A 15,721-nucleotide genomic window follows, 5' to 3' on the forward strand; every position below is an offset into this window, starting at 1 on the left:
AATTGTGAAGTGAAGTGGTGGAATTATCATTCTTAGAGGTTTTTAAGGTCAGGCTTGACAAAGCCCTGGCTGGGGTGATTTAGTTGGGATTGGTCCTACTTCAAGCAGGGGGTTGGATTAGATGATTCTTGAGGTCTCTTCTAACCCTAAATTTCTATGATTCTATGATTCTAATTATCAAGTGACTGTTGTCCACTTCCAGCTTCTTGCAGTAAGCAATTTAGGACACCCAGGGCATGGTTTTGCATCTGTGACCATCTTGGCTAATAGCCAGTGATGGACCTATCCTTCATGAACTTATCTAATTATTTTTGAACACCATTATAATCTTAGACTTCACAACATCCCCTGGCAACAAGTTTCATAGGTTAACTGTGTGAGTGAAGAAATACTGCCCTTATGTTTGTTTTTCAGTCTGCCACCAATTAACTTCATTGGGTGACCTCTGGTTTACATGTTTTGTGAAAGGGTAAGTATCACTTCCTTATTCACTTTCTGTGCATCATTTATGATTTCCTAGACCTCTATCATATTCCCCCTGAACTGTCTCTTTTCCAAGATAAAGAACCCTATTCTTTTTCATCTGTCCTCATATAAAAGCTATTCCATTCCCTAAATTTTTGTTGTCTTTCTTTGTACTTTTTCCAATTCTAATATATCTGTTTTGAGATGGGGTGACCAGAACTGCATGCATTATTCAGGGCGTGGACATAGCATGGATTTATACAGTGGTATTATGATATTTTCTCTCTTATTGTCTTTCCCTTTCAGAATGATTGCTAATATTCTATTAGTTTTTTGGACCATTTCTTGAGTGCTCACAGCTAATTTAGATCCTATCACTTTGTATGTATCATTGGGATTATGGTTTCCAGGGTGAATTATTGTGCATTTATCAACACTGGGAGAGACTAGCGGTTCTGTCCTCATCTGGGAGCTGCTGCTGTAGATGAGGGAGAAGAGCCACTCCCTCAGCCAGACAGATCCGTGCACAGCAGCCCTGAGCCCCTGGGTGCTGCCACGCACTGTAGAAGGGACCTTGATTGGGAGGGTGATCACAATTGTGAGAAGAACAGCCTTTTGCTTTATGCTGCAGTCCCTGGAGGTTGAGTGTGAAGCTGCCCTTGATTCCCCCCCCCCCCCCACATACACATTCTCAGGCCCCTAGAAGAGGAAGCAGTGGAACTTGGTGAGGAGGGAATGTGGTTCCACAAGGGCTGGAGGGGGTGGCCTGTGCACGTAGCTAGCCTGAAAGGCCACCAGGTGATTCATCACATCTACCATGGTCTTCAAGACTCTCTCCTGGTTCTTCACTTGCAGTTCCCTGCACGCTTTCCTCACACTCTGTTCATATCTCCAGCAGCAGTGTATTCCTCCACTTGCTTAAGCATTCCTTGTCCAAGTGGGCGGATTGCATTTGCTCCTTGTCCATTTTCACCTGTAGATTTGTGCTACCGGGGAGCTGGCAGAGCCAGGGACGTGTACAGTAGTCTCACTGCTGTTCCCACTGCAATGAAAAGTGAAGGGCAGTCTCTACAGGGGATACATTGTAGAGCATAAAACCTAATCTGTTAGCCAAAAAGGAAAGTCTGTCTAGAAACAATAGAGATGTGTTATGGACAAGGCCACCGTTATGCTTTTATGCAGCCACTATGCAGCAGAGTTCTTAGGGAAGCAGCTGAACCTGGTTTGGTGGCAGGCATGGTAATGAAAAGCCAGTGCTCAAGCCTGCTGGTGGGAGGGAACCAGGGAATGGCAACAGGACGGGGGCTCACACAGTCACCATGTGTTTAGCACCTCCTGATTTTCTAGGAGAGTACAACTTTCTCTTCCCACAGGAGCATGTGTGATGTGGGGAGGAGTCTGTGAGTGGCAGCCGGGCAAAGCAGGTGCTCACGCAGCGCCCAGGAGTTGAGAAACCTCCCATTTGCCAGGAGAGTGCAATGTTCCCTTCCCACAGAAGCAGGCAGGCGCAAGGGAGGAGGGGTTTCAAGTGTGGCAGGGCAGGGGCTCAACCCATGCTTTCTTGGAGATGAGCAAACAGGTTTGCTAATAGCTTCCCCTGCTCCATATAGGTTTCAGTCTTCTCCAGATCACACACAGAGATAGGGAGCAGATACTGACTGATTGTGGCCAGACCTGGACTTTATGCTGCAATGCTCTGTGCTGCAATGAATCCAGACCACTTACAGCTGGCTTGGAGTGGAAAGGTATTCTACCATGGAGGATGGAAGAAGGCACAGCTCCCCAGGAACCTTGTGAGAAAGATTAAAGAGTTCCTTTATGATGTGCTGGGAGGATTCCTACATTGTTTCCAGACACGATAATAAACTGTTTTGTGGACACCCCCCCACACACACTGTGTAGGCCCAGTGGCCACCATAGATCACACCCAAATCTCTTAACCAACTTGTAGCATGATAAAAAATGTGAGCTCACCCCAAGTTCCCTCTCCGGTATCAGTGCACGGCTGTGAGACATCCTAAGAGGATGGCGTTGTCACCAAAGTTATAAAAGGTCTGGTCTGTTGATGACATCGGTTGCCTTACTTGCCTGCTGACCACTTCCTCCTCCTCTTACTCATCCATGCGATCCTCCACACTGCTGGTTGAGGCTGCCAGAGGAGTGTCTTGGGAGGAATCCACAGACTGGCTAGGGAAGTTGGTCGGGTTCCCCAGCAATGATTGCATGCAGCTGCTCATAGAAGTGGCATGTTTGTGGCGAGGATCCAGAGCATCCATTTGCCTCCTTTGTCTTCTGGCACAACTGCCTCAGCTCCTTTATTTCACATGGCACTGCTGGGCATCCCTGGTGCATCCTTTCTCCTCCATGTGCTTTGCGATATAGATATCTGCATGCCTTTTGCTCGTTCATAGTTTTCTAAGAACAAATTTCTCTCCCCACACAGCATTGAAGGATCTCCTGCACGCTCCATGCTGGTACTCGTCTGCAACCCTTAGAACTCATGGTCAGGTGTGCTGCTCAGGCCTACATCTGGAGAACATTTATTAGGTGTATCTGGTTTTCATTCTCCATCGCTAAACTCCGTTGCAAAACTCCTGTTTGCTATTTCTGTTCACTAATGCTTCTGGCCTCTGGTATATTCCCTCCATGGGTCAAGCCTCATGCCTTCATCTTTTCTGAGGTGGAATCCCAGAATTCTCCCACCAACCATGACTACTCAGCAAGCTCAACTTTGTTAAGTATTGCTGTTCTTTCCTTTGGGTGCTTCTGACCAATGGTGAATACAGTGGCCAGATAACCTCCTTAAACCAAAAAAAATCTTTAAAAACCATGAATGGTCCTGTAGCACCTTAGGCTGTGTCCAGACTCAGGGGTTTTTTCGGGAAAAGTAGCCTTTTCCCGAAAAAACTTCCCCTGCGTCCAGACTCAAGCCGCGTTCTTTTGAAATTAATTCGAAAGAATGCGGCTTTTCTTTCGATGGCGGTAAACCTCAATTTACGAGGAAGAACGCCTTCTTTCGAAAGTTCCTCTTTCGAAAGAAGGCGTTCTTCAATGTAAATAGGGCTTCTTCAAAAGAGAGCATCCAGACTCACTGGATGCTTTCTTTCGAAAAAGCAAGCCACTTTTTCGAAATTTCTCCGTGCAGTCTAGACGCTCTCTTTTGAAAGACGCTCTTTCGAAAGATACTTTCGAAAGAGCCTCTTTCGAAAGAAGCCTGCAGTCTAGACATAGCCTTAGAGACTAACAAAAAACGTAGATGGTATCATGAGCTTTCATGGGCACAACCCACTTCTTCAGATGAATGGAGCAAGAGGTTCAGAGGTATAAATAAATAACAGAAAAAGAACGGAGAGGAGGAGGGAAAGAAAAAAAAACCCAAGTCAATTGAAGTGTCCGTGCTAAATGAAGCTAACAGAGTGGGCTGCAAGTGCCCAATATTTAGCTTTTGATGTCATTTGGGTGTTGAATATAAATGACTTTATTCAATCCCTGGTTAAATGTTTCAAATTCGCATATGAAGGTCAGTTCCACAGTCTCTCTTTCTCTAGTTGATTCCTGAAATTGCTTTGTAAGAGGAGAGCCATTTTTAAATCCACTAATGAGTGCCGGGCAAGTTAAAATGTTCTCCAGCAGGTTTCTGTGTGTTACCATTTTGAACATCTGAGTTGTGTCCATGATTCCTTCGTCATAAAGATTGTCCAGTTTGGCCAATATACATGGCAGAGGGGCATTGCTGGCACTTGGTGGCACAGATCACATTAGTGAATGTGCAGTTGTATGAGTCTGACGTGGTGGCTTATATGTTAGGTCTTGTGACAATGCTGCTTGTGTAGATGTATGGACAGAGTTGGCACTGAAGTTTATTGCGGGGGTGAGTTCCTGGGTGAGTATGTTTGAGGTGTGTTGCATGGTTGTTGGAAATTATTTGTTTCAGTTTAGGGGGTTGTCTGTAGGTGAGGAATGCACAGTATAACATAATGGAAAAAATAATTTTAACACAACTATAGGTTTACGCTGGTATCTATCTTACCTTAAACTCAACCATCCGGAGGAACTGGGCATGGCAGGTGTTGCTTCTTCAGACCATCCATCATAGTATTATTATTAATGTATGTACTTATTTATTTACTTATGATATCACTCTGCTACGTGCCATACAAAAAAAGATGGACTTTACCAAAAGATTCAGAGGAGTAGCCAAGTTAGTCTGTAACAGGAAAAACTTAAAAAACAACTAGACTAGTAGCACCTTTAGTGTTAGTCTTTAAGGTGCTACTAGTCTATTTGTTGTTTTTTAAGTTCTACCAAAACACCAAGGAACAACATATACATATAGACAGATTGTCTGTATCTCTCTCTGTCAGTCTGTTCTCTGCGAACAGCACCCCAGTGACTGCCTCGCCCTTCTCTCTACAGAGTAACATTTTCACTGCCTCGTATACTTTTGAGCATCTGGCTCCCAGCTGTGGTAAAATAAATCCTGCAACTTTTGGCTGGAGCCTGGAAATATCAGTCTCCCAAGTTAATAGTCCAGGCACTATGTGATCCTCTCCACATACGCCATGTTTCCCAGGAGGCTGCTTATGTGGAGCTGTTGTGTTGCCTTCCTACTTTCCTAACAGCTCTGCTGCTAACTAAATCAATGTGTGCATACAATAAACATCCCAATGATGCAATATAACCGAACAGTAACTATCCCAATAACCTGGACACATACGGTACTCATAAATTACAGATCAGCCTCCTGTCCTTCAGTCGACCTTGATCCTCAGGCCACCAATGTAATTTCTCTAGAGCCCTGCAAATCAGCAGATATCCACTTTATATCCATGGGTAACCACCTCCACCAATACGGATGCAGATGTCCACAGCTCATTTTTGTTGATGCAGATACAAATTTTATATCTGGGCAGTGCTTTAAAGATCACTATTTGGTGATTATATATATTAATATATATATATTAATTACAATCAGAAACTCTCCCTTTCCTCTCTGACCTTACATTGAACTTACTGCTAACATTGTGACATCAAGATCACTCACATGGCAACAGACTGCCATTCTACAATGACGGACATATGAATTCACTGCTGGATTAAGGTGGAGAAACTGGCAATGAAAGTATTCTGATTCAAACACTTATCTGAAGTAAGAGAAAGAGGAAGAGGGACAATTAATGCTCAAGTTAATTCTCTTGTTTAACTTTCCCCAAGTTTATTCCAGCATGAAATTCCTTGTTTAAGGTCTCTCCGAGTGAACAATGCATGCCTTCTTAAAGAGCAATTTTCACGGAGGTTACACAGGACAGAACGATACCATGACTCATTATGTGATTCCTATTAGCCAAAGTGCAGCCATTAGGCTTTTGATGAAGAACAGTCTTTTAAACATTGTGCTTAATAACACTGACACAGAACTTTTTCCTCCTGCCCAGCATGTTAAAGATGGTAATTAATCCCGTGAAATAGCCAAGTTAGCATTATTATCTTCTTTTTTTTCAGGGGAGAACAGAAACAGCAAGGTGGCATATAGAGCAGGTCAGACAATGGTTGGCTGATTTGCTTAATGTGAGAGATATTTTGACTTTTAATGAAAACAATTAAAATAATTTGGTTTGTGAATGAAAATTTTCAGCTTCTCCAGGAAGACCTGAAGATGTTTGAGGAGAGAAGACAATTACTGGGCTTTTTGATTAGTTGAAACCCTCAATTCTGGGGTAAAAATTGTCACAGAATTGCCAATCATCCCATATTCTATGCCTTAGAGAAGGCTGCAGAAAGAGTAATTGGCTTTACATCAGGGAAATACACCCCAGCTTGAAAATATCTTAAAATCAGAGTTGAAAACTTATAGGTAACTGCTGACAGAAACACATGTTCTCCTGGCCACAAGTTTTATGCTCAGCCCATACTATTTTTTTAAATCTTTTTAGCAAATATTTGAGTGCTTTGCTGAATTGGGACCCAAAGCAAACTAGTCCAAGAACCACAGAGAACTCAGCTAGGGAAATTCAATGTAATGAGGATTTAAATTAATCCATTTCATTTGCATTACCTAAGAGAATGATATCATTTGGCTAAAATGAAAGCCTATCAGATTTAGTAAAAACAAAACTATGACGGGAAACAGCATGAAAATCATTGTAATACAATGATATATGCTTAACCAGCTTTTGCTATTGCATGCATTGATAAGTAGGCATCCAACAGGACCCCATAGTTTTAATCAACTTCTGTATATGAGGCTACAGCTGACAAGGAAAATATTTTCTTTGTGATCCATGTCTGCAGTGTTATTTCCTAATATGCAATTTGCTTTTAGCTAGAAGTAGCTGGTGAAATTAAGCTGCATGCAACCAAGCCTGAAGCAATATTGCAAATGGCACTAGAGGTTACTTACAATACTGTACACCTTTTGGAATAACATAGTCTAGTTTAAAGGGCAGATTCAAACAGTCTCTTTGCTGGGGGATTCTCTGCTGCCCCAGCAGCTTGGCTAAATTATGGTATCTTCCCTTTCCCCTCAGAATGGAATTTTAATTTTAAATTTCACAGTATATTGGAGAACAAAAAAACAAAAAACAAAACAAAAAACAAACAAATGACAATATAAATCAGGGGAGGAGGGGAAATAAAATGACAGTCTCTAGCTGGACTTCCACATGTCAGAGAGGTCCACTTGATTTCATGTGCGTTACAAACTCTATGTGGCCAGATCTCTCTTCCAATTTTCACATTAACCCTTTGAAATCCCATACTGCAAAACATGGAAAAAAAATCAAGCAATAACCTGTAAAATGTAAGCATATTGTCTGAGCTTTAGTCTGCCAAAGTACACACACACAAAATATACCTAAACTTGTATCATTTCTCTGAATAAGCAGTAACAATGTGGGAAAATACTGAGCATGAAATTAATACATTAAAGTTTGACAGCGCTTATGTATACTAGCAAGAATGACCTATAATGAAAGCAGATCCCCATAGCAACACCACACCTGAGTACTTCATCGTCTCGCTGGCAAAACTCTGAGTGATTGGATGTCTTTCTGAAAGATACGCTCCAGCTCAGCAAGGAGTTTGGGGCTTGATGCAAGAATTACTGGGTGAAATTGCATGGCCTTTTTTTTCTCCCCCAGGAGCTCAGACTGGATGAATATACTGGTCCTTTCTGGCTTTAAAATCTACTAATCTATTAATCTAATACAGGGGTGATGGGGTGGCTGGTGCAGGTGGCTTTATGTCTACCAAGAGATCTCCTGCACACGGGAATTCTTTACTGGACTTCTCCAGTGGTGCCAAGTATCATTGGCAGATCAGAAAACCTGGCCCTTATTGACTTCAGTAGAAATTATGTTTGTATAAAAGGGTTACAAGACTGGACCAGTGTGGGAAGATCTTTAGGCATCTTCAGGTTAAGGAATCACTAGAAATCTCTCTCTTTTCAAGCTGCCTCTTATAAGATTTCCATTGTTTTCGCTACTATAAACTATTGTGATGCAATTTTTTGATCAATGCGTTACAGATTTGAAAGGTAGTACAGTGGGCCCAACGGAAGTGTGAACTGACAGAGGACCGGCAGACAGGAACTTCTGAACTGCAAACCTACACAGTGACAGTGATTCCCGCTTTGGCCTTGGTTCAGTGAAATCTTTCTTCCTCAGTTTCCTCCCATATAACTCACAGGTAATAATATGATAGCAAACCCTTTCATTATGCTGCATGGACATTGAGAACTTTACAGGAGCTATAGTGAGAGAACTCAGATCCTCCTACTCTAAAACATATTCCTTTATCAGTTGAGTTAAAGGAGAGCTTGACAGCATAGGACTACTGTCCAGTAGAGAGAAGTGATATATGCACACGCTGAGCTACTTCATTACAATACCTGTCCACCTCATAGGGATGTTGTGAGAATTTGTTAATTACTGTTTGTAAAACAGCTAGACAAACTCCAGGTAAGTGTTATTAGTATAGTTTAATCCTTACTTTTTAAAAGCTATGAAGATCTCCCTTGCTTGTGTCAGCATGTCAGAGATTTGATGTATAGATCATTTAATAGCAAACTCGAAACCTACTCACATATGTGTCTGAATATTTGTGTGCCCATGCATTATGTGTGTGTAAGATCTTAGTCAAAGCAGACAGTTAATAGCCCACAATGTTTGTTTCTCCTTCTGGAAAATCATCCTCCAGTGCATTGCTCATCCTATTAATAAACACCTGGCAAACACAAAACAGTAGTGACAAAGTTATTTAGCCTGACTATGGAATAAGAATAATCATTACTTGCAAGATTCCTGCAAGCTGACTTCATTAAAATTTCATTAATGTCTTTTTTCTGACTCTGCTAAATCTGGTATTTTTAAAAGCATCTCACTCTATTATATTTCCATTAACATTGCCCATCATATAAATAGCTCTGAAATACGCACTAGTACGTCTGTGCTGTTAATGAGAAAAATAATCCAAAAACACAGCTCTGCTGTGCAAACTAAGTAGGCATTAATATGCTTTGTATTCTTCCCAGAAGCATACCGTAAAGATATCAGCAGGATTCCGACCTGTTTTCAAAGTTCTCACTTGTTTGGAAACAAAATAGCACTAAGACACTATTATTGAGCACAATCAGGATTTGGCTGACAAAAAAAATGTACTAAGTGGATGCAGTCAAATGGCTATTTCTCCTCTCTCTCTCCTTTGTTTTCTCATCTTTTTCCCTGTTCCACTGGGAGCTGCCCATTGCAGTACCTTTCATCAGCTGGTAGGACAGGCGTTCATGCGAGTGACTCTCTTTGGAACTTGTTTGGTAGACCTGTCGGCAGAGGTTTCTAAAAGGGCAATGCAGCTAAGACCCTCTGCCCCTAGACATTGATCACATCAACTCTGTGACATGCAATCCTCTGCTTGATGAACAGGCTCCCTCCCAAATCCCAGTATACCCCTCTGAAACTCAGTTTCTCTCTTCGTAATGACAGCTCCATCCTGCAGCGCTGCAGAGTGAATGAAACAGTTTGAATTGTGAAACAGGAGAAATGTCCCCTCAGTGCACATCTTAAAGGGTATAATCCAATTCCTGGTAAAGTTCAAGGAAAAACTCATTGACATCAATGAAAGTTGAGTCAGGCCTGTTTCTTAAATTTTATTCACTTATTTAATTATGTTGTTGGTTGCCTAAAGAAACCTTATAGGCCTGGTTCTGATCTCAGTCCATTGCAAACCAGAAGTAATTTCATTACTTGAATTATGCCAGTGTAAAACCATGATAAGACTCCACTCAAGCAAACCATGTAGGCATGTACTTAACTTTAAGCATGTGATTACTCACTCTGAAATCAGTGGGGCTTCTCACATGCTTACATCTTGCTCCATCAAGACTAGAACAACATCTGTCTCAGGGTATGTCTACACTACAAAGTTAATTCGAACTAACAGCTGTTAGTTCGAATTAACTTTAATAGGCACTACAGATACAAACTGCTAGTTCGAACTTAATTCGAACTAGCAGAGCGCTTAATTCGAACTAGGTAAACCTCATTCCACGAGGACTAACGTCTAGTTCGAATTAAGTAGTTCGAATTAAGGACTGTGTAGCCACTTAATTCGAACTAGTGGGAGGCTAGCCCTTCCCAGCTTGCCCTGGTGGCCACTCTGGGCACCACCAGGGAAACTTGTCTGCCCCCCTCCCGGCCCCGGAGCCCTTAAAGGGCCACGGTCTGGCTATGGTGCCCATGCCAGGTGCAATTCTGCCAGCACCCAGCCAGCAGACCCTGCACCTGGCACGGCATGAACCAGCCACCCGCTGCCACCCAGCCCTCCGCCTCTTCCCGGGACCAGGCTGGTGGCTCCCAGGAGCCTGCCCGGGGCTGCAAGAGGCGGGCACCCGCCTGGTCTAATGCAGAGATGGTGGACCTCATCGAGGTTTGGGGGGAAGCCTCCAACGTCCACGACCTCCACACTAGACACAGGAAAGTGGCCATCTAGGGCAGGATAGCTGCCAGCCTGGCCACCCAGGAGCAGATTTGCATGAAAATCAAGGTGGTCCAGTGAGACCCCCGACCCTGACCTTAGAACATAATAACATAAGAATGGCCATACGGGGTCAGACCAAAGGTCCAGCTAGCCCAGTAGCCTGTCTGCCAACAGCGGCCAACACTAGGTACACTGGCGGGGGTGGACCGAAGACAATGACCAAGCCATTTGTCTCGTGCCATCCATCTCCAGCCTTCCACAAACAGAGACCAGGGACACCGTTCCTACCCCATGGCTAATAGCACTCCATGGACCCAACCTCCATGAATTTATCTAACTTCTCTTTAAACTCTGTCATAGTTCTAGGCTTCACAGCCTCCTGCAGCAAGGAGTCCCACAGGTTGACTATTTGCTTTGTGTTATTAGTTTGAAGCCTGCTACCCATTCATTTCAGTTGGTGTCCTCTAGTCCTTCTATTATGGGAACTAATGAAGAACTTTTCTTTATGCACCCTCTCTACACCACTCATGATTTTATAGACCTCTATCATATCCCCCCTCAGTCTCCTCTTTTCTAAGCTGAAAAGTCCCAGTCTCTTTAGCCTCTCTTCATATGGGACCTGTTCCAAACCCCTGATCATTTTAGTTGCCCTCCCCTCTTCCACCCTCTCTCTTCCCCCCTCCCACCTCCTTTCCCCAGTCTCCTCGAGTTTTGTTAAATAAAGAGAGTTTCTATTTTTGACCACACGTGTCCTTTATTTTGTACATCAGGAAGGGGGGCTAGGGAGGGGTAAGTGGAAGAAGGTGAGGGAGGAATGGGGTACGAGCCCCTGATGGGGAGGACTGGGCTGGCTCTGCGGTCTCCTCGGGGTGGAAACTCTCCTGCAGCCCCCCGATTAACCCCCCCCCCCCGGATGGCAGCCTGCAGCAAGTGCAGCCGGGCTGATGGCCGAGTGCTGTGATGTGCCAAGTGTGGGCACTCAGGGCACTCCAAGCCAGGACTGCTTTGCAAGCAGGGAACCCCTGCGAACTGTCTGTCCGGGGTGGGGGTGGGGTCCCTTTAAGCACAGCCCTCGGCTAGCCTGAGACCGCAGATCCACGCTCTAAGTCCTAATCTGATACCCTGCCGGCACTGCTTCCGGCCATCCTTAACCCCGGTTCAGGGTCCACTCAATGTGGACATGCTAGTTCGAATTAGCAAAATGCTAATTCGAACTAGTTTTTAGGTCTAGATGCACTAGTTCGAATTAGTTTAGTTCGAATTAAATAATTCGAATTAAGTTAGTTCGAATTAGTGCTGTAGTGTAGACATACCCTCAGGCCCAATGTGTTTAGCTATTGAAAGAAGCGCTTCCATTTTGAACATGCTCCCACTGATAAAAGTGTGAGGGGCTGAGGGAGAAAAATGTTGCACAATGTAGGGAGTTACTGAGCCAAACTACATTTGTACCAACACTGACGTGAATCTAGAGCTAATCTAGTGTGGTCAGCGGAATTACACAGAGATTTACATTGATGTAAATGAAAGCAGAGCTTCATCCACTGTCTTAACATAATGGAAAAAGGTAGTGACCCTGAGAACTTCAAATAGCCTCATTCATCCATCCTTTCAAGATGTGTAAGTGCATCCAGTAAACTAATACAATAATCCAGGAACACAAAGGAAGCCTGTTCTATTATTCAAATTATTGTACAATCAGTAATGTTTACTTTCCCATACCTTTCTAAGTAGCATGAGGGCAAAAGCAATATCCATGTGTCTGTCTCCTGGGAGGAGACAGAAATTTAACATGTAACCTGAGAGGAAGACAGCGTTATTGGTTCTGAGACCCCTTCTAATCTTCATTTTGCACAGAGGGATTAGGGCTGGAGTTACGGATTTACAGTTTTAATCAGAGGAGCCACTGGAAATTTCATCATCTATTTTGGATTATTCCGGCCACTCCATGTGCCCCTATCCCTCAGAATAATTATGAGCATTTTGATTGAATCCCATCTCACTGATACTTCCAGGCTTTTAGGACTTTATGACTTTATGCAAATCTGCAGTAATTTCAGATGCTGACTCTTAGCTCAGAACATAATAAAGGCTTGTGTAGTCTACAGAAGAGAAGAATGAGGGGGGATTTGATAGCAGCCTACAACTTCCTGAAGGGGGGTTCTAAAGAGGCTGGAGAGAGGCTGTTCTCAGTAGAGACGGATGGCAGAACAAGGAGCAACTATTTCACTAGGAGGGTGGTGAAGCACTGGAATGGGTTCCCTAGGGAAGTGGTAGAATCTCCATCCCTAGATGTTTTTAAGTCCCATCTTGACAAAGCCCTGGCTGGGATTATTTAGTTGGGATTGGTCCTGCTTTGGGCAGGGGGTTGGACTCCATGACCTCCTACATTCTCTTCCAACTCTACGATTCTATGATAGTTTTTCCTCACAATATACCAGAGGATTTTGAGATTTAATGAAGGAAGATTTTCTATGGAGCATTGGGACTGCTGTTCTAGTCTAATCTGATCTAAATAATTAAGATTACATTCCTGGTTCAATTCCTTTTCTGAGTGACCAGCAAACAGTCTTGTCATAGACTGTGGCCACATCAGTGAGGGGTAGTTTTTTGGGTTTGGTTTTTTTTTTCTTCTCACTTGTGTGCAGCCCCCAACTGATTTTTTTGTGGGTCAGTAGCCCCTGGCCCCAAAGAGGTTCCCCACCCCATGCACTTACAGTATCAAAGAAATTTTCATCCACCAGGATGAAAGCCTGCTTGGAATTCTCTCCCAGACTTCTTTCCCAGATATCAGATGTTCACCATCCTAGGAACTCAATCTAACTCCAGCCTTCCTCATTAACGTATCTTTATTAGGCATACAGCCATGGAACGTGTGTTGATCTGATTTAAATGCAGTGGGGATGGATGCAGGGTACATCACAGCTCCAAAGTTACTCAGAGACTCTCCTTTTATGCACGTTAAGTATCTCATTGCTTTTACTATACATTGCATCGTGCATTTTTGGATTGGCTTAGTTATTTGCAGGAACCAATCCCTGTGCAGCTCGTGCTGTCCACACACTGACCATGGTTCGACTTCCCCTTTACATCATCTCTACATTTCTAATGTAGTTTATTCCTTGTTATCTAGGTCATAGTAAATAGTTCCCGGCATGTTCTTCCTCTTGTCTTAGTTGGCTTAGACATTCTGCCTTCTTAGCCTATTGACTTATTTACTTATCTTATTTAGCACAAACATTCTGTTTTCAATCTGATGATTCATTCATATCCCCAATTCTGTCTTGCACAAATAAAGCTTCCCTCCATGTGTTAATTACTCATATCTGTCCAAACCTCAGCTACAAGCCTGAACAAGATTGCACTGAAACCCGCCATCCTCATATAATAACGGAAGCCAATTTCTGGCTATAAACCCTCCATAAATCTGGAACATCACAAAATATGTGCTGTTCTAATCCTGTCCCAATGTGATTAAAGAAGAAAAAGAGGTAGATCATAAGGTAGAAATGTATTTCTAGAAATTTCTGTTGTACTTTTTTATTTTATTTTATAACAGAGTACTCCCAGTCATCTCAGCGAGAACTGAGCATGCTCCCCACTTTAGAGGCTCAAACCTATTCATCAATGAATGTCCCGTTTGCTGTCACTGCTTGAGTTAAGCTTGCAGCCTAGGTAGGTCACTGGTTTCCATGGTACTTGAACCCACCTGCAGTGAAAATTCTGGTCGTCCAGCTCTAAGGTTCTGGTCCTTGGACTTCTAATACCAGATGTTCAACCCCAGCGACTTGGAGAGTGGGGCTGAATTGTTCGGACGTCTCCACAAACAGGATATTGTCATCTGTGTAGTCTTGTTTGGTAAACACTTCTTGAATAACTTTGATTCCAATGTAAGGAGTGACAAGTCCTCACAGACAGTGGATGGCTTGACAGAATAGTGCTGGAGCAAAACTGCATCTCTGCTGCACACCTAAGGTTAGGTAGAAATGCATCGAAAGCTGTAACCTACAGGGATTGTGTTTTCTTATGTGTTTGTACTGCACCTAACACAGTGGAGCCCTGGGCCTAAATATAACCCTTTGGAGCTACTGTACAATATGCATTGTTGCCCCTTTGTCGAGTAGTAACAGATTTTGGAACTAGGCAGATTCTTATTAAGTTGGTTTGACATAATGTGTTCTTTACAAATCCATGCTGACTGTTACTTATCATCTTATTATCTTCTAGGTTTTTGCAAATTGATTGCTTAATTATTTGCTCCATTATCTTTTCAGAGACTGAAGTTAAGATGACTGGTCTGTAATTCCCCAGGTTGTCCTTATTCCCAAGTTTATAGATGGGCACTTTATTTGCCATTTTCCCGTCCTCTGGGATTTCTCCCATCTTTCGATGACTGTTAAAGATAATTGCTAGTGGCACAGATATCTGCAGCTTTCCTGGAGCATTCTAGGATTCAGTACATCAGACCACTTGATGTACCAGCCATTAGCATCTTTTGCATAAATAATTGTAAATAATAAAAATAATGGGACTGCAAAATCAAAAAGGGCCAAAAGTACACAGAAAAGCAAGCTCCCAGTCCGATAGAGCCTGACCAGTGGCCAGATTCCAGTCCCTTCACACTCCAAGCACAGAATGGACATAGGAAACAATTATTTCACCTCTGGTGTCCCTGCTGATCTGTGTGCAACCCCTACCTCCCATTGAAAAAATTCCTATGTCTTATCTCTGGGGAGTAGAGGTAGGGGTGGGCAAGGAGGAGGCCACAACATCTACAAGTAGTGTGTTCACATAGAAAGGGAGTAAAGGCCTCTGGATTTGGCTGTTTATATTGACTGTACTCATTGAGTATGGCATAACCCCAGCTAGTGGATTTTAGGAACCCGATTCATTGGCTGCTTTGCCTCACTAGAGCAGTCTGCAGCAGCCTCAGAGCAATGGGTGTCATTGGGCCCTAAAAGGTTAGCAACATACTTTCTCAAAGAAAACAGAATTCACTAGAGAGCCTTGCAACTGTGCAATTGCTTTTGCTTAAACTCACTCACATTTGTGACCCTGGATGAAAGGCGATAACTCACCTTTTTTTCCAATTTCTGAGCCATTGTTTGGTATAGGACAGAATCATATTCAGTCAAAGCTGTTTTTATAATAAATCTTGAAGCAAATTGAGTTTAAATTCAGTCTCTTTGCCTGTAATTCAGTTTTCATTGATGCAGTCAGTTGGTAGAATGGATGTATTCTGAAGGCTTTTACTGTATTTGTTAATGAGAACAAGGAAATGCCACTG

General features: G+C 43.0%; 1 long non-coding RNA gene across 1 annotated transcript; it reads left to right on the forward strand.

The window, feature by feature from the left end:
- Positions 1-5,556: 5,556 nt before the first annotated feature.
- On the forward strand, positions 5,557-14,394 carry LOC112544946 (uncharacterized). Its single transcript, XR_003088326.2, has 3 exons — positions 5,557-5,614; positions 7,991-8,151; positions 13,994-14,394. It is a non-coding gene; the product is annotated as an uncharacterized LOC112544946 (long non-coding RNA).
- The last annotated feature ends 1,327 nt before the right edge of the window (positions 14,395-15,721 follow it).

This window comes from Pelodiscus sinensis, chromosome 1, assembly GCF_049634645.1.
Source record: "Pelodiscus sinensis isolate JC-2024 chromosome 1, ASM4963464v1, whole genome shotgun sequence".
NCBI classification, from domain to species: domain Eukaryota; kingdom Metazoa; phylum Chordata; order Testudines; family Trionychidae; genus Pelodiscus; species Pelodiscus sinensis.